This window comes from Somniosus microcephalus, unplaced genomic scaffold (assembly GCF_052327205.1).
Source record: "Somniosus microcephalus isolate GS21.2 unplaced genomic scaffold, FLI_Smic_1.0 scaffold354, whole genome shotgun sequence".
Taxonomy (NCBI): Eukaryota; Metazoa; Chordata; class Chondrichthyes; order Squaliformes; family Somniosidae; genus Somniosus; species Somniosus microcephalus.
Genome location: NW_028225541.1, coordinates 108,078 through 126,659, shown reverse-complemented (window position 1 = coordinate 126,659; position 18,582 = coordinate 108,078). Strand labels below are relative to the sequence as shown.

At 48.2% G+C, this 18,582-nt stretch overlaps 1 pseudogene; it reads left to right on the top strand.

Moving 5' to 3' along the window:
* The first annotated feature begins 222 nt into the window (after nt 1-222).
* On the top strand, nt 223-2,157 carry LOC147081798 (interferon-induced protein with tetratricopeptide repeats 5 pseudogene; annotated as a pseudogene).
* Nucleotides 2,158-18,582: the final 16,425 nt, after the last annotated feature.

Here is an 18,582-nt window from a genome sequence, read left to right as displayed (position 1 = left end):
TCAGCCAGTATGAAGGAGATGAGTGTAAGCTGAGATTTTGCAGTCATACCCTTTGCTTTTGCAGTGGTTTTTGCAGAGGTCATCATTTTGTGACCAGAGTCTTCATGGCCAATGGGTCCAGGAGTCGGGAGAAAGCCTTAGTTAAAGAAATTGGATGCTTCGAAGGGAGGGCATGACTCAGCTAGTCTCAGATGGATTTTGATGAATTTTGTTTTCTTGCAGCAACGTACAGAAGGATTTGCTGAAAGAGAAGCTCGATCAGCTTCAATGTCACTTCACGTGGGGCCCACAGCAAGAAAACATTGACTTGGGTGATATGAAGCAAAGATTGCAAGATTCAATACAGACTGGTGTGAAATATCAGGCCATGCTACACAACCATCTCGCTTTCATATGCTGCCTGCAAGGCAACTGTGAAGAGGCAATTCAAATCTTAAAGGAAGCTGAAAAGATTCTGAGGGAGAATCATGAACATGAATTTGAAAGAAGAAGCATCATCACCTATGGAAACTATGCCTGGGTATATTATCACATGGGACAACTGACAGAGGCCCAGTCCTACCTCGACAAGCTGGAGATGATCTGTAAACAATTTACTAATGGCTCTCGGTATACAGCACTGATACCTGAAGTATACGGGGAGAAGGGTTGGTCACTGTTGAAATCTTCCAGGAAATATTATGAAGAGTCAACGGAATGTTTTAAAAAGGCTCTGAAGGAAGATCCTGATGACACTGAATGGAATATGGGTTATGCGACTGCTCTGTTTCGTCTGGAAGGGTTTTCTGGTACCCCAGAGAGCCGTGAACCCAGTCAGTCAGTGAAGCAGTTGCGACATGTGCTGGAGCTTGATCCAGACAAGTCTTTCGCCATGGTGCTGTTGGCTCTAAAACTACAAGAGGTCAATCAAAAGGCAGAAGCTCACAAATTAGTTGAACAAGCATTGCAGAAGTCCCCTGACCTTCCACATGTAATTCGTTATGCAGCAAAATTTTTGAGAAGAGAAGGAGATGTGGAAAAAGCTGTGGAGCTGTTGAAGAAAGCATTAGAAATTACCCCAAACTCTACCTTCTTACACCACCAAATAGGTCTGTGTTACAGAAAAAAACTATTTCAACTGATCAACAATCCAGGCAGCAAAAACCCTCGCAATCCTGCTTTTCAACAGAAAGCTGAGTTGATCAAACTATGTAAGTACCATTTTGAAAAGGCATTTGAGCCCCGCCCAATAACTTTTATTAATGCAAAACTGGATTTTGCAGGAATCTGTTCATTAAATGGAGAATATCTCAAAGCAGAGGAGATCTACAGCAATCTACTGAAATTAGAGGATATTCATCCTGGTAATAAGCAGGCAATATGTTTACAGGCTGGGTTATTTGAACTGCAAAAAAAAAGATCTGAATCAAAGGCCATCACCCATTTTCTGGAAGGACTTAAATTCGAACGTGGCACAAGAGATTGGGAATTGTGTCGCAAAAACTTGAGAAAGATTGTAACAAAACAACGTGACAGGAACCCCAGAAACAGCAAAGCCTTTGGTGTTCTTGGGTTACTGCACCAGCTGGACGGGGAGAAGTGTGAAGCTATTGAGTGCTTTGAAAAGGCCTTGGAGTTTGATTGTGACAATGAAGAATATCTAAGTGCTCTTTGTGAATTACGCCTTTCTATCTAGGTCAACGCTGACTTTCCCAGCTGAAACTACACGCAGCGGGGTCGAGTTTCTGCTTTGGGCACAAATTGCGCTTGAAATTGCACTGGACAGCTCACAGTTCAAGTTTCTGCTAAAATGTATTTGAATATTCGCAAACATAAAATTTTCCAAGAACCAGTGCAATCTGTCAGTGTAATAGAATGTAACCAGTTATTTTTTTTGCATTAAAAAACATTCATTGATATATTTAAGAGTGGTAGCATGATGTAGTTTTAGTAATACAGCTGAAAATGAATGTAACACAAAAAGTAAGCGTTTTTAATAAGTCTTTCACCTGTGATTAACCTGATTAAAAGTGTCTGAAAATAATTTTAAAAACTATACTGAACCATGTATTAGTTTCATTGTTGTACACCAGTCAGATTTTTAGTAATTTAAGTATTTTTTAAGATGTAAAACCTATTAAATCGTGCCCACTCGTGCCTGGGTGCCTATGTAAACGAGCTCAATGTGAAAACCCTCCTCGAACGTCCGCAAACGGACTCGCTATCTTCGTTACTTCGATCTTGGTGCGTGGCCATCTTCGGTTGGAATATTTTTCAAAACGTTAAAGATCGTGGAAAGCTTGATTTACGCTTGACGTAAATTATGTTCGAGTTTCCGCGATCTTTTTCGCTGGTTTGACCGCTTTCACCTGGATTGCTCAATTTACCCGCTCTACACGATGGCCGGTATAACGTTGAAGATTATTTTCTCTCTCTCTGTAACGAGACGCTCGCAGCTCCCTGATTTCCAGCCTCTTCAATGGAAGCGGTTCAATTCCACCGGGTGACTTACGACTAGAGGATATAAAAATGGATTAAAATGGTTAAAATTAATCAAGCTTTATAGTTGTAGATGCAGATATTCCAATGAGAAATATTAATTTTCTGTAATATCTGAGACTGAGTATTAAAATAACCAATAAAAAGAAACTGTAGCGATGATTTTATTAGTGTCATTGATCTGTGCTAATGCTGACAGTGTCTCTCATAGTTCATACGTTGAGATGGTGAACTGTACCAGCTCTGTAAGGAACATTCAGACCAGCCTTTAACACAGGCAGTAAACTTAACAGTTGATGATTGTGGAGTGAAACAAGGCCATTGCACTGCTCGCTGTAGCCATAGTGATATTAGAGAAAGGTTAGGAAGCAATGGTTGGGAAGGTCCAGCGGATTTGGACAATGGAAGAACCTAACATTGGGAGTGGCTGCAGAGGCCTCACGCCACCCTTAGACCTATTAGAAAAGCAGCACCTGGAAGGGTTCAGCCTTTCTGTGGAGGTCATGGGCTCGATTTTCCCAGCCCCAAGGAGGCAGGTTTGGAGGCATGCAAGTTGTTAAAACTGCCAAAACTGGCGGACGGGCCCATTCCCGCCTCCATCCCGCCTCCGAGCAATTTTCCCAAGTGCGTGTTTTCTGACCCACTTTCCATCCCGCCTCCAAGAGGCTGGATAGGCCCTTAAGGCCCTTAACAACCACGTAATTGCCTCTATAATCCCATTTTGAGAAGCCTTTCCGATTTTAACACATTTCCCCCATCCTACACACCTCTTCTGGGCACGCCAGGTAATCCTGGTGGCCTCACTAGTGGATCGCTTACGAACAGCTGCAGCTCCACCATTACAAAGGAGTTTTCACCGATGATCATTTGCAGGTGGCAGAGCAATGTTGTTTCAGGTCTGGGGGAACTTTTAGCAGGCATACTCAGTGTTGTGGAAGTTTGGAGCGTGACACCCATCTCCAGTGTGACCTCCTTGGAAACCCCTCTCCTCACCTTGACTAAGTGCTTCCTCAACTGAAGCATATACCAGAAGCATGGCGACCATTTAATTCCTTTCCTCCTGGACATCAGATTCGGATGAAGACCAGCCGCGGCAGCAGCAGAACCATGAGCAACGGCAGCACCAACAGCAGGAACATCAACAGGAGTGCCAAGCTGCTAGTCACCCACCTGAAGGTGCACAGGCCAGAAGGCATCAGAGCGCCACCATATTGCTGCCCAGGATGCAAGGGACGCACATTTGCTTAGCCTGCACAATCAAACAGTTTAGTCTCACACCTTCTTACCAGTGCATCGACAATGGACAAGAACCTATGGATTCCTCTCACTCTGACCAGCATACTAACAATTGCAAGTCACCCTAAGCCCTCAATGCAGAAGTCCCATTAGCGAAATGACACACCCCACAACTGCAACAATTTGCCATCAGAATTTTTTATGACAATAAGCACCTGATGGCTTCTGAAAATTAAACACAAAATTACACCCAAGTGACAACCCTTGTGACTACTTGTGTATTCTCTTCCTCTTACGCGTGCTCCTACGTGGTGCTTCCCCTGTGGCTTCAGCAGATGTGGAGGCCCCTTGCTCACTTTCTTGCTGCTCCTGTCTCGACACCTTTGGCGGGCATCCTCTGAGGTTGCGAACCTGTGAGGGCTCAGCAACCGTCTGCTGCTCCTGCGGCTGTGCAGGGGTTGAGATGATGATCTCAGTTGGGTGGGAACTCTGGTGGGGCTCTGACCGAGGGCTCTGCAGTTGAATGGTCGTGTGAGCGATTGGAGAGGAGCCCCCAATTCCTTGTTGTATGCCACCAACATCCCTCTCATGGGTCAGCCCCACTTCAGAGCTAGCAAGTGGCTGGACAGCACCTTGCTGCACTGCAGGGGGGCCATGAGGATCCATTTCTGCACTGGAAGTCCTACTCCAGAGGACTTGCTTGAAGGTCTGGTTTGTTTGCTCAATAGCTGACCATCGCTCCTGAAGTGATGTCAGTCTAATCTGAACAATTACCATGTTTTCAATACCCTGGCGACTAAGCTCCTCCATGGATATAGCCATCCTCTCCTCTACCATAGCCATCCTCTTCTCTACGGTAGCCAACCTTACCATGGAGGTAGCCATCCTTTCTACGGAGGTTGCCATCCTTTCCGTGGTGATGCATTCATACACCAATGCCTCCACAAAGGCTCTGCTCATGTTCACGATGGATTCCTCCATTCGCTCCACACTCGCAGCGACCCTGGAGACAAAACCTGCCAGAGACTCCTGCACCTATTCCTGGAGTTCAAGCACCGCTCTCCTTCTGGATGGACCTGGAGGCACAGGGTCGATATGCAGCTGAGCCGAGCTGGCAGAGTCCTGTGCCCTCCGACGAGGACTCTCCACTACTGTCCCTGTCTCCACCATCTGCTGATGCCCTCTTGTGAGCTGTGATCCACCGGGTGACATCACTACTCTATCTCGCGAAAGTCCCACTGAGGTGTGAGTGTCTGCGATGGTGCTGGGTGTGCTGAATTCTGCTGACGCCGCACCCTCAGAGGTTGCAGCTTTCTCTGAGGAGTCTGGAAGCTCAGGCTCTTCCTCCTGGACAGTGGGGACGGGGGCTCTCGATGGTCCTGTGGGGGAATAAAGGAAAGAGTTAGAAATGTGAGATCAAGGTTACATGAACATTGAAAAGTGCAGATGATCATAAGTCAATCTGTTAGAGCATCAGATTCCTTATCAGTGACTCATGCAATGTCAATGAGAGAGATGCCAAACTATTCTGTCACCAGCTTGCTGTGATGCGCCCATCTGTCCGCCCCCACTTGGGAATCCTCCTCGATTCCAGCGATCTCCAGGGCCGCCTCCTCCCAGGGGGTGATCTGGGCTTCTGAGGGTGGCCCTCCTCTGGTCATGGCTCTTTCCCTCTTATTCCTGCAATGAGGGACACAAGTGGAGTTTGAGTGAGAATGAAGGAGTGAGTGTCGTGAATCCATAGCATAAATGCTTAGAAGGATACAAAGGACCCTCCCACCATGCTGAAAACTGTTGTTGTCATGGCATCACAGTGATAGGGAGTGTGACGGCTGCATGGTTGAATAGTTAAGTGAATGTGACCTTAGAGAGAGAGGGAATGGTAAGGGTGCAGGCATGTAAGTGTCAAGTGGAATGTGGAGGAAGAGGTTGGCAAAGTGGAGTGCTGGTGAGGAGAGGCGATGGGGATCAGATTGAGGGTGATGGGAAAGTCATACACACTTTTCCTGTTCGGAGAAGATCATGAAACCTCTTTCTGCATTGCAGCCAGGTTCTGCGGCTCAGTGAGATGGAGTTGACCTCCTGGGCCACTTGCAGCACACAGCTTTTGTCTGCTGGGGTGGCTTTTTTCTCCCTGAGGAAGGGAACAGTACCTCCTTCCTGGGTCTCACTCACCCCACCAGCTTGGAGGGAGGGCTCATTGAAGTGTGGAGCACACTTTGGCCTACTGCTGGACATAGTTGATGAAGAAGGCAAAGACAGCAATGGCCATAAAGGTTGCAGTCTCCAGAAGAAGCAAGGCTGCTGGCAGGCCTTAAATCCAGCAGTAACAACAGAAAATGCTGGAAAAACTCAGCAGGCCAGGCAACATCTGTGGAGAGACAATAGAGTCGACGTTTCGGGTCTAACCCTTTTTCAAAACTGGAAAGGAAATGAAATAGATCGAAAGGCAGGGCTGGGAGAGAACAAAAGAAGTGAAGAGACATTAAGAGGCATTCAAAATGAGACGAGATGGTGATAGGACTAGTGGAGGCAAAAGACGGCTCTAGATTAAATCCAGCAGCATTGATGATGTCATTGGAGGCGACTTTCTGTCTGAAGAGACTCATTGGGCCAGGAGTTCCCACACACAGGAAATCAATTGGCCAATTAGGGGAAAATCCCACTTTTTCAGCACTTCAATTAGGAGTCGGCGTCCTGGCACGATTTCCACCTGACACGCTCCAACCCGCCCATACTGACAAAATCCAGCCCATTGTCTCAGGTATGTGCAATGCTGGAAACTGGTTTTAAAGGTATTGGAGGATGTCAAGTACCCATGGGACTGCACCACTAATGAGTCAACACCTTCAGGAGAGGAGAAGAACTGAAGGCTTCCTCACCCCATTTTATTCATCCTTCCATTTTGGATGGTATAACAGAAGTTAATCCAGTAATGGTCTTAGGGTGGGTGGTGGAGGGAATGTCTTGCAAGTGTCCACCCCCTTTATAATAATGGCCCTGACCCCAGGATTGGGGATGGTGTCAGTTCTAGTGCAGACTGGTTGTCGGGAAGGTCTGCCCCAGCCCAGTTCCAGTGGCTCAATAGCCTGACTAGAATTTCCAGTTCTAGGCATTAGAGACACTGAGGTTAATTTACCATGGAGATACTATTGAAGCATGTCGTATCAATGGATTCCAGAGGAGGTGACTGAGGAATATGGTGACGAGGTAGAGCTGAGATCAACCAAACAGGTTGGGTTTTGTTGGTTCTTTCTCTGTTGATCAACAGGTCTATGTTGGTAATAGGGCCCATGGAGATCTGTGACATCAAACACTGCTCATGTTCTGGCACCACGTTATCGGCGTGCACCGCGACCGCTTAGTGCCCCGCTCCAACCCCTTACCACTCCGTGGCAGAATTTCGGCTGTGCCCCGCGAGGCTGCTGCGGGCAGTGTCAGCGCTAGCCTTGTGGGTCGGTAGCTGGGCCGAACTCTGCTCGCGGGGTGCTAATTAAAGGGAGGTGTGGCCGCAACCAGTGCCACCATTTTATTTTTTTGGCCAATCACCAGGTTGGCCCTCCATGGCGGCCTTTGGCGTGGTCCATGGCCGCCATCGCGCAGCCTGGCAGCCACAGCACCATGCCACCCTGGTGGTCTAGTGTGGGCCATCGGAGGCCCTGCAGAGCTCGCAGCACCCCTCCCCTTTAACGGAAGGGGCGGGCGCTGAAATGCGTCAGTGTTACGTGGATGTAGCCTCGTAGCGCTCCAGCGCTACCGCGCTTTGTGCCCCTGACACCCGAGATAGCGCTCCTCTTCCACACTGGTGTGGTAAGCTGAAGTACCACGCCGGGTGCTAAATCTCCAGCGATAATTCGGTTCCTGCCCCCAAACGGGGCCTAACAGAATTTCGCCCCCATGTGTGTAGTTGTTCCTAATCCCGTGGCCCTAATGGTATACGTCCAAAATTGTTTCAGGTTGTTAACAATTATGTAAAAAGAAAGACTTTCATTGATATAGCCCGTTTCACGACCTCAGGACACCCCAAAGCACATTACAGCCAATTAGATACTTTTGAAGTAAAATCACTGTTGTAATGTAGGAAACATGGCAGCCAATTTGCACACAGCAAGCTCCCACCAACAGCAATGTGATAATGACCAGATAATGGGCTAAACATTTGTTTGCCCCCGAAAACGGGCGCGGGGATTGCAATGCGGGATCAACCTGTGCCCGTTCAAAGTAATGAAGGCAGCACACAAACTTCGTGCTGCCTGCTAATTGGAATGATTGTGGTGTACAGCTCAGCACTGAATGTGCTGCTGCGTGACTGCATGCTCAGCAGGGACTCCAAGTTTGTGCCAGGCTAGCACCAATTAAAGGTAGCCTGCACTTCTTAAAGCTAGCCTGCAAAGGGGAGGTGCATTCTGGCTGCAGGAGGTGATTCAACTGGCTGGGGAACAGAGTGTGAGCAGGAGGAAGTACAATGGCACAACAGGGGATAGAGCGTGCCCCAAGATTCTCGGATGTAGCACTGGAGGCCTTGGTGCAGGAGGTGGACAGGAGGAGAGAGGTCCTGCTTGCACAGGGGGCCAGGGGGCCCTCCAGGCAAATATGGAAAAGGAAGCTAGCCATCGGGGTCAATGCCAGCAGTGTAGCCCCGAGGACCTGGATGCAGTGCTGCAAGAAGTTAAATAACCTCAGACCATTAGTCAAGGTGAGTGAATTCATTTTCAAATGCCATATCCTTACAACTGAACCACTAGTCTCAGACACTGCTCAATTCACCACACCACCTTTACTCACCGAACAACAATCTCTGTTAAACACGACTCATACCTAACATTCATGGCTTCACCTCACCCTCACACACTTAGCACAGCTGCAAGCCTCACACCCACATCTCACAGCTTGTACACACTGCCAGCTATTCAACCATGACAGGCACTGGCATAATAAAACTCACTACGCACTTGGTTTGAGTATAAAGCAAGGCTTTAATCAACTTGTTTCAGAACATGGAGGTCTAGTTGTACTTCACTAGTTCCTGTCTTACAAAATGCCCCTGGGCAAGCTGGGCCCAAGCCCGAGTATTTATACTCCTTGGACGGCGCCACCAGCTGGCCGTCCAGTGTTATTTCTTGAGTAGTTTCTTTATGATGATGAGATTTATAACATTCTTCCTGCCTAAAAGATTTGGAAGTCCGACGACTTCCTCCTAACGGATTAGGCGGACCACGAATAGCCGCAGTCTTTTAGATATTTGTTTATGGCTGGAAGGCACGTCTCCCCTGGGTCGCTTGATCCGTGCAGGTGGATCGACAGGGCCCGTGTTGCCCTGATCGACCCGAGGGAGACTGGGGAGATCATGACTCCAGGTGCGGGTGCCCACAGGCGCAGAGCTGGCTTCACCCTGTTTGATAGCCGGGGATTGACCAGCGTCCTGGCCTCGGGTGGCCATCCCACGGGGAGTGCTCAGCTCCCCGAGTAGATCCGGTGGGGCAGCCGGCAGATCTCTCGATGTCCCAGGTAGGGCGTCATCTTTGAGGGAGCACAGAGCGTCGGTATCATCACCGTGGGTCCCTCTATCAGCTGGGTCCATGGGACCGGCTGGACAGGGAGCCAGGTCCCGGAGCAAAATGGTGGACTCCCGGCCATCAGGGAACCGCACGTGCGCGTACGTGGGATTAACATCCGTGAGTTCTACCTCGTCACCGAGGGGATTGTTTTTAGAAGATCGGACGAATCCTCAGAGCAGCACGGGGCTGGGAGCTGCCAACCATGACGGTAGGGGCGTCCCATGAGTGGAGCGACGCTGGAACCTGAAGAATTGCTCGTGAGGCGTGACATTGGTGGATGTAGAAAGAAGAGACCTGATGGAATGCAACACGTCAGGGAGCATAGTTTCCCACTGCTGGTCTGGTAGGTTGTGTGACCATAGTGCAAGACGAGCAGCATTCCAAATGATAGCGTTGTATCTCTCAACCTGTCCGTTACCGATGGGAAGGTACAGTGTCATTTTACTTGTGGCGATTCCCCGTTGGGAAAGATAACTTTTGAGTTCGCTTGACATGAAGGAGGGACCTTGATCAGAGGGGATGAAATTGGCCGTACCGCAAAGGGAAAAGACTTGATCAAGGCATTTGATCACTGTGGAAGTAAGCATATTGGGACAGGGGAAAGCAAAGGGAAAGTGTGAATATTTGGTCCACCATCGTAAGTAGGTGTTTCGCGTTGAGGAAGGCAATGGCCCTTTAAAGTCAATGCTGAGTTGCTGCATAGGCTGCATAGTGTGTATGAACGAGCCATCCGATGGACGGAAGAATTGCGGTTTTAATTCCGCACAAATTCTACAGGAGGAGCATGTTCTTTTCACATCTTCCGTAGAAAATGGGAGATTTTTAGATCGCACAAAGTGCAACATACGCATAACGCCAGGATGGCATAAGTCAGTATGAAGATCCGCAAGAGTCGAAGTTGACATAGAAGAGCAGAATGCCCGCGTGAGGGTATCCGGGGCCACGTTCTCTTTGCCGGATCGATAATTAATGGTCTATCCAAAGGCGGCCAATTCCATCCTCCAGAGTTGTATTTTGTTATTCTTGATCTTAGTGCGTTTCCGGTTATCCAGCATAAAGGCCACGGAGCGCTGATCGGTTATAAGTGTGAGATGGCGACGAGCGAGGAAATGACTCCATTTACGTACAGCTTCGATGATGGTCGTAGCCTCCTTCTCGACAGGAGGATAATGGAGCTCGCTACCCTGCAAAGTTCTGGACAGAAATGCAATGGGTCGACCACCTTGTTTCAAGGTAGCAGAAATCGCCACATCTGATGCATCGCACTCGACCATGAAAGGAAGATTTTCATCAATGGAATGAAGCGTGGCTTTTTCCAGTTGTCGCTTGAGGAGGTTGAAAGCTGAAATAGCCATTGCCTCCAATTGAAATGACTTTGCGTAAAGCAGGGGCTGGATCTTGTCGGAGAAGTGGGATATCCATTTCGCATAGTAGGCGAACATGCCGAGTGCCCGACGAAGAGAGCCGAAATTCGTAGGGGGAGGGAGCTTCTGAAGCGGACGAAGTCGCTCCAGATCCGATTTGATGACACTGTTGCCCACCCAATAGCCAAGGATGTTGACTGATGGTACTGATTTCACAGATTTGGACTCATTTAAGGTTAAGTTGCGACGACGGAGAACGTCAAAACATTTCTGGAGATTGGCATCATGCTCCTTCTGGTCATGACCAGCAATGGTGATATTATCTAGATATGGAAAAGTGTCCGTTAAGATCTCCTGTTTGACTAGGCTTTCCATTGCCCGTTGAAAGATGACCACCCAATTGGTGACCCCAAATGGAAGGCGACAAAACTGATAAAGCTGACAATTGGCCTCAAAGGCCGTGTAATTTTTGTCAGAGTCCTTTAACAGTACTTGATGATATGCGCTCTTTAAATCAAAAGTTGAAAATACCTTGTAGTTGGCAAGGTTATTGACCATGTCATCGATGCGTGGTAGTGGGTAGGCATCCAGGTCGGTATACTGGTTAATAGTTCGCGAGTAATCAATGCAAAGACGTTTCTTGTGTTGCTTCAGAAGATTTTTAACAACGACGACTTGAGCCCGCCAGGAAGATGAACATAGTTCAATGATACCGTCAGCTTGAAGGCGAGAGATTTCTGCCTCGATAAAGGATCGATCATCTTGGCTGAAACGTAGTGATTTAGTGACTATGGGCTTACATCGGGCGGAAAGATTGGAAAACAAGGAGGGCTCGTCGAGCGAAGCCGGCGAAAGCGCACAAAACGGTACTTTGGAAATAGTAAGCTCCGGCTTTGACCCTCCAAACTCAAAAGTGAGTCTTTTGTGTTGTTTCTGGAAATCCTGTCCCAGGAGCACATCACTGTGATGTAAGAAAAAGGAGTCTCACTCATCAAGTAACTTTAAAGTAAGCTTTAAGCAACTTATAAACACACTATATACAAGAGAGGTCTTCACCATGCCTCTGGTAGAAGCCTCTTACAATACTGAATAGTTCAGTATTTATACCAGTCCAACAGGAAGTGACATATGACAGGAAGTGATGTATGTACCAAGTTCATAGTTCATAGTTCACAGTTCACAGGAAGTGATGACATAACTTCCCGGAAGTTATTATTATTATCACATTCTTCCCTCCTGCAGGATTAGAAGGCTGTGGTCTTCCTTTTGTTCCGCAGCCGCCGAACGAGGAAGAGTCGCACCCGTTTGGGTTCCCGTCGTAGAGGGTCGCTAATCCGCTTACATGCGGTTGGCCATTGGTCAGAGTCTGTGTGGCCTGGATTACCCTGTGCAGGGTCGGGGAGATCATGGCTTCGTGTACGAGTCCCAATAGGTTCAAAGTCGGTCTGCCTCTGTTCAGAGGGAGGTGCAGAGCTGGTCTGTGGCGGATCAGTACTTTCGTGCGCGGTACTGCGAGGGTCGCAACTTTGAGTACGGGGTTCTACCGGCACCAAGCTAGTTGGTGTCCGATCAGGATCCTGGAGAGGGGTACCCGATACGTCCCAAGAGTTTCCTGGTGAAATGCCATCACCCGATGTCCCACTAGGTCCTGGTGGGCAGGGAGCCAGATCCCGTAATGATACGGTAGATTCTCGGCCGTCGGAATATCGTATGTTTGCATAGGTGGGGTTGGCATCGGTTAGTTCGACCTCGTCTACGAGAGGGTCATTTTTAGACGTCCGAACGTATCTTCGGAGTAATACAGGTCCAGGAGTAGTTAGCCATGACGGGAGTGATGTCCCATGAGATGAGCGACGCTGGAATCCAAAGAACCGCTCATGAGGTGTAGTATTTGTGGCTGTAGAAAGCAGGGACCGTATAGAGTGCAATGCATCCGGAAGCACTGCTTCCCATTGCTGGTCTGGTAGGCCCCGAGATCTTAAAGCGAGACGTACGGAATTCCAGATGATACCGTTATACCTCTCTACCTGCCCATTTCCGATGGGATGGTATGGTGTTGTTTTGCTTGTAGCAATTCCCCATTCTGAGAGGTAGTCCTTGAGTTCCCTTGACATAAAGGATGGACACCGATCTGAGTGAATATAAGCCGGCATGCCACAGAGAGAAAATACCTGCTCAAGACAGCAGATTACTGTGGACGCCAGCATATTGGAGCAGGGGAAGGCAAATGGAAAATGTGAATATTCATCAATCATGGTGAGCAAATAAGTGTTCCGAGTTGAAGAGGGCACTGGGCCCTTAAAATCGATGCTAAGTCGTTGCATCGGTTGGGTTGCATGTATGAGTATACCATCTGAGGGGCGGAAGAACTGAGGTTTTAATTCCGTACAAAGCCAGCATTCTGAGCATATTTTCTTTACATCTCCAGTAGAAAAAGGGAGATTCCGTGATCGTACGAAATGTAGCATGCGCGTAACGCCAGGATGACACAATCCATTGTGGACATCCATGAGAGTAGAGGACGACATAGTGGAGCAGAATGCCCGTGTGAGGGTGTCCGGGGCCACATTCTCCTTGCCAGGCCGATAGTGAATGGTATAACCAAAAGAGGCCAGTTCCATCCTCCAAAGTTGTATTTTATTATTCTTAATTTTGGTTCATTTTTGATTATCGAGCATGAAGGCGACTGATCGTTGGTCTGTGATTAATGTAAAGTGCTGGCGAGCTAGAAAATGGTTCCACTTCCGTACTGCCTCTATGATGGCTGTGGCTTCCTTCTCAACTGGAGGATAATGTAGCTCGGCACCTTGTAAGGTCCTGGACATAAATGCTACAGGACGACCTTCCTGATTCAGAGTAGCCGAGATCGCCACCTCCGAGGCATCACATTCGACTATGAAAGGGAGATTCTCATCGATGGAGTGAAGAGCCACTTTCTCCAACTGTTTTTTGAGAAGGTTAAAGGCTGCAACAGCCGCTGTTCCCAATGGAAATGATCTAGCATGCAGCAAGGGTTGGATTTTGTCCGAAAAATTAGGAATCCATTTAGCGTAGTATGCAAACAGACCGAGAGCCCGACGTAAAGAAGCCGGATTCTTAGGTGACGGGAGCTCTTGGAGCGGGCGAAGTCTTTCTGGGTCTGGCTTAATGATACCATTGCCAACGCAGTAGCCAAGGATGTTGATGGTCGGTTGCGACTCAACAGATTTGGATTCATTCAAGGTTAAGTTACGGCGATGGAGGGCATCCCGAAATTTTTGGAGGTTGGCGTCGTGTTCCTGTTGATCGTGACCTGCAATAGGAATGTTATCAAGATAGGGAAAAGTGTCCCTTAGATTTTCCTGTTTAACCAGGCCATCCATTGCCCGTTGGAAGACAGCCACTCCATTAGTAACCCCGAATGGGAGGCGACGAAATTGGTACAGCCGTCCATTAGCCTCAAAGGCCGTGTACTGCTTATCTGAGACCTTCAAGGGTACCCGATGATAGGCACTTTTTAAGTCGTAAGTTGAGAACACTTTGTATTCGGCCAGTTTATTAACCATATCATCAATGCGTGGCAATGGGTAGGCGTCCAAGTTGGTATATTGATTGATGGTTTGCGAATAATCAATGCATAGTCGTTGTTTGTGAGGTTTTAGAGGGTTCTTGACAATGACGACTTGAGCCCGCCAGGGCGATGAACATGGTTCGATGATATCCTCTGCTAGAAGTCGAGAGATTTCAGCCTCAATAAAAGATTGGTCTTCCTGATTGAAGCGCCGCGATTTCGTTATTATTGGTTTGCATCGAGGCGGAATACTGGCAAATAATGAGGGTTCATCCAGTGAAGCTGCTGATAATGCACAAAACGGTAATTTAGACGGTATATTAGAAATAGTAAGACCAGGTTTGGATCCGCCGAACTCAATAGTGAGTTTCTTATGCTGTTCCTGGAAATCCAGCCCTAAGAGGAGATCACTACATAAGTCCTTGAGTACCGAAAGTCGGGTGGAGGGATACATGCGACCATTAAGTGTCATATCAACAATACAAAAGCCGGAGATTCTGGTATTAAGTGATGACTGGGCCATTGCAATTGCCTGGTCCGATGGGAAGACATGTAGTTTCAACTTCGCAACAATCTGTTCTTTAATGAAACTATCAGTACTTCCTGAGTCAATTAAGGCATCTAAGGTATGCCCTTTAATTGAAACTTTTGTAGCTGCATGAGACAGGTTCTGTGGGCAAGCAGCTGTAATTGGTGTCGTTGCACAGAGAGTGGCTAAAACTCTCGGTGTGCTTCTTCGGGAGAGAGCTCGAGAGGAAGCTTGATAGGTCCTAGCTGTAGCATCTTGATAGGCCCTAATTGGGGCAGTTCGGTAGGCCTTAGCTGGATTGGCCCTCGTAGAGGCCCTTGATAGGCAAACTTTAGCAAAGTGTCCTTTTTTTTTGCAATAACTGCAGATTGCATTGCGAGCAGGGCAGGTTTTCCTAGGGTGAAAAGCATCTCCACAAAAGAAGCATTCCTTCCTAGATTGCCAAGAGGCTGCTAAAGTGGGGTCATCCTCCTCTTCTTCATCAGAATTATCAGAATTAGATTCCCCCATGATAGGGTTCACCTGAGACTGCTTGAATTGTCTGGTTGCAGTTACAGCAGCAGATCGAGATCTGGGCAGCTGATAGAGGTCTGCATTTCTCTTTGCCAAATCCAGAGAACAAGCTAGGTCAAAAGCTTTTTGTAGCTCAAGTGTTTTACTTTCTAGTAGACGCTGGCGTATAAATGGAGAGGCAATCCCGCAGATGAAAGCATCACGAATCATTTCTTCGCGGTACAGCTCAGCTGAGGCTGCCTGAAAGTTACAATCTATGCTGAGCCTGCGAAGTTCTTGAAGGAATTCGTTAATCGATTCCCCTGGCCCTTGTCGGGCTGTGGCCAGTAGATGTCTAGCATAGACCTCATTTGGAGTCTTGGCATACAGGCCTAGAAATTCAGTCGCGTTTGCGCCCACTTATTGGCTAAAGAGTGGTTTGCGCCGGAAGGTTTTTAGCGCCCGAAATTCAGTTGGTCCCTAACATCGGCATTAGCCGGTAGCGCTGCGCCGGCACCGATGACGTCATCGGTGTGCGCAGCGCCCCAGTTCCAATGCGATTCCGTGCCGAGGGCCAAATTCAGTTGCGGCCGCCTCGCCCGTGGCGGCCGCAAACAGCGTTTGAAAAATGGGGCCTTGCAGCTCCGAGAGGCCGGCGCATAAAGGTGGAGGGGCGGTCGGCCGCTTTCCCGGCGGCCGCCTGGCCGCACCTCCCTCCCCGGACTCCTGCACCACCCCCCCGCGGCATTGGTGTCTGACTCCCGCGAGCCCGGCACTTCTCCGTGGTGCCGGGCTCATTTGCCGGGGGAATCCAGCGGCGATCTCACGGCTGCAGGCAGCTCCTCCTTAAGAGAAGGAGGAGGCCTGCAGTACCCCAGCCTGCCGCACCGCATCGGGTGCCACAGCGGCAGCTGGACGCCTGCAATTGACTTTCATCGCCCCAAGCGAGGCGGCCAAACCCTGCAATAGCGCCCGCCTCCGTCTTGGGGCGCCGCAACTGAATTTCAGGCGGGCGCTACGGGAATCCGGGCGAGCGCAAAATTTCGGGCGCTAAAGACCTGGCGCGGCGATAGCGAATTTCTAGGCCACAGTTTCTTAAGTGCCCGAATCACCTCATCGTAATTATCCCATTCATCAACATATTCAAACACTTTTGGGGTCACATAGTTGATAAGTATCCTCAGTCTAGTAGGAGCATCCGCTTTACATTCATCCAGAAAATTCTCAAAAGTACGGTACCAATGCTTCCATACCCTGCCAGCTGCTGGTGTGTTCGGGTCCAAGTCCAGACGAATAGGTCTAAGGATTCTCTCCATGATGGGTGGTTCCCTGGATCCTTAACTCCGAGTTTGTCCGAAGGTCTAGTATTTGTGAGTGTAAATACTAAGTTGCTTAAATTGATGTAAGAAAAAGGAGTCTCACTCATCAAGTAACTTTAAAGTAAGCTTTAAGCAACTTATAAACACACTATATACAAGAGAGGTCTTCACCATGCCTCTGGTAGAAGCCTCTTACAATACTGAATAGTTCAGTATTTATACCAGTCCAACAGGAAGTGACATATGACAGGAAGTGATGTATGTACTAAGTTCATAGTTCATAGTTCACAGTTCACAGGAAGTGATGACATAACTTCCCGGAAGTTATTATTATTATCACACACTGCATAGGTTTTTGAGCACCCCGTGCTGGGTGGAGAAATAAGTGCGGCCATTGAGAATAAGGTCGACAAGTCAAAAGCCGGAAGAATTGGTGGTCAGTGTCGTCAGAGCCATTGCAATTTCCCTGTCTGAGGGGTAAATACGCAGTTTTAACTTACTGACAGCCCGCTCACTAATGAAGCTGTCAGAGCTGCATGAGTCGATTAGTGCACTCAAAATGTGCCCATTTACCGAAACCTTCGTGGCTGCATGGGACAGACTTTGGGGACAAACAGCTGTGATGGGAGTAGGGGCAGTTTTACCCTTGACAGCTGCAACCCTAGTAGTGGTTCTTGGGGGAGGAGCAGTTTCATAGATAGCAGCTGTAAAACTAACAGGAGCTCTCAACCGGTATACCTTAGAAATGTGGCCTTTCTTACTTACAGATGCTCTTGACTGGCATACCTTAGAAAAGTAATCTTTCTTGCTGCAATGATTGAAGGTTGCGTTACATGCAGGACAAAATTTCCTATAATGGAACGTACCTCCACAGAAGAAACACTTCCTTCCAGATTGCCAAGATGCCGCTAGGGCGGGGTCGTCATCAGTGAAGGCTTCTAGGGTAGGGTTGTCATCTGCTAGGTTCAACTCATCATCAGTGAGGGCTTCCGCCCGAGACCTATCGAAGGAGCCATGAAAAGTTATAGCAGCAGCCTGTGCATGAGGTAAATATAGGCATCTGCATTCCTCATTGCTAAGCCCAGGGAACATGCCTGGTCATAGGCAGCCTGCAACTTGAGGGTTTTATTCTCCAACAGACGCTGACATATGAAGGGAGATGCAATCCCATTAATAAAGGAATCACAAATTAACTCCTCCTGGTACTGCTCAGCTGTGACAGCTTTAAGAATGCAATCCTTGCTGGGCCTGCAAAGTTTCTGAAGGAATTCGTCAAGTGATTCCCCGGGTTTTGTTGAGTTGTGGCCAGTAGATGCCGAGCAAAAATTTCATTTGGGGCCTTAACATATAGTCGCTGTAATATTAGGATAGCGGAGTCATAGTCTACACAGTCTTCCATATAGTCAAACACATGAGGAGATACATAATTGGCAAGTGTCTCTAATTTATCAGGAACATTCTCACCACACACCCTGAGGAAGTTGCTGAAGGTACGATACCAGTGTTTCCATACCTTAGCAGTTGTAGGTGAATTCGCGTCCAGGTCAAGACGGGCGGGTCTGAATAGTTTGTCCATGATGGATTGATTACTATGCCGGAGTTCCCTTCTGCAGTTGAAGTCATAGCTGGCTGTTCCCGAAATCACTCAGAGCGTGGAGTCGATATCAATTTGATTAAATTGACGTAATAAAACTCACTACGCACTTGGTTTGAGTATAAAGCAAGGCTTTAATCAACTTGTTTCAGAACATGGAGGTCTAGTTGTACTTCACTAGTTCCTGTCTTACAAAATGTCCCTGGGCAAGCTGGGCCCACGCTCGAGTATTTATACTCCTTGGACGGCGCCACCAGCTGGCCGTCCAGTGTTATTTCATGAGTAGTTTCTTTATGATGATGAGATTTATAACAGGCACATCACCCAAACACATTGCACCACATTCACTGACATACTTCCCTGTCTCTTACAGGACAAGTTGGCTGATAACTGCAGCCAGCCTGGGCTACCTGCAGGGAGACAGGCACGCCTGCAAACCTTACTCTAATGGAGGAGACAGTG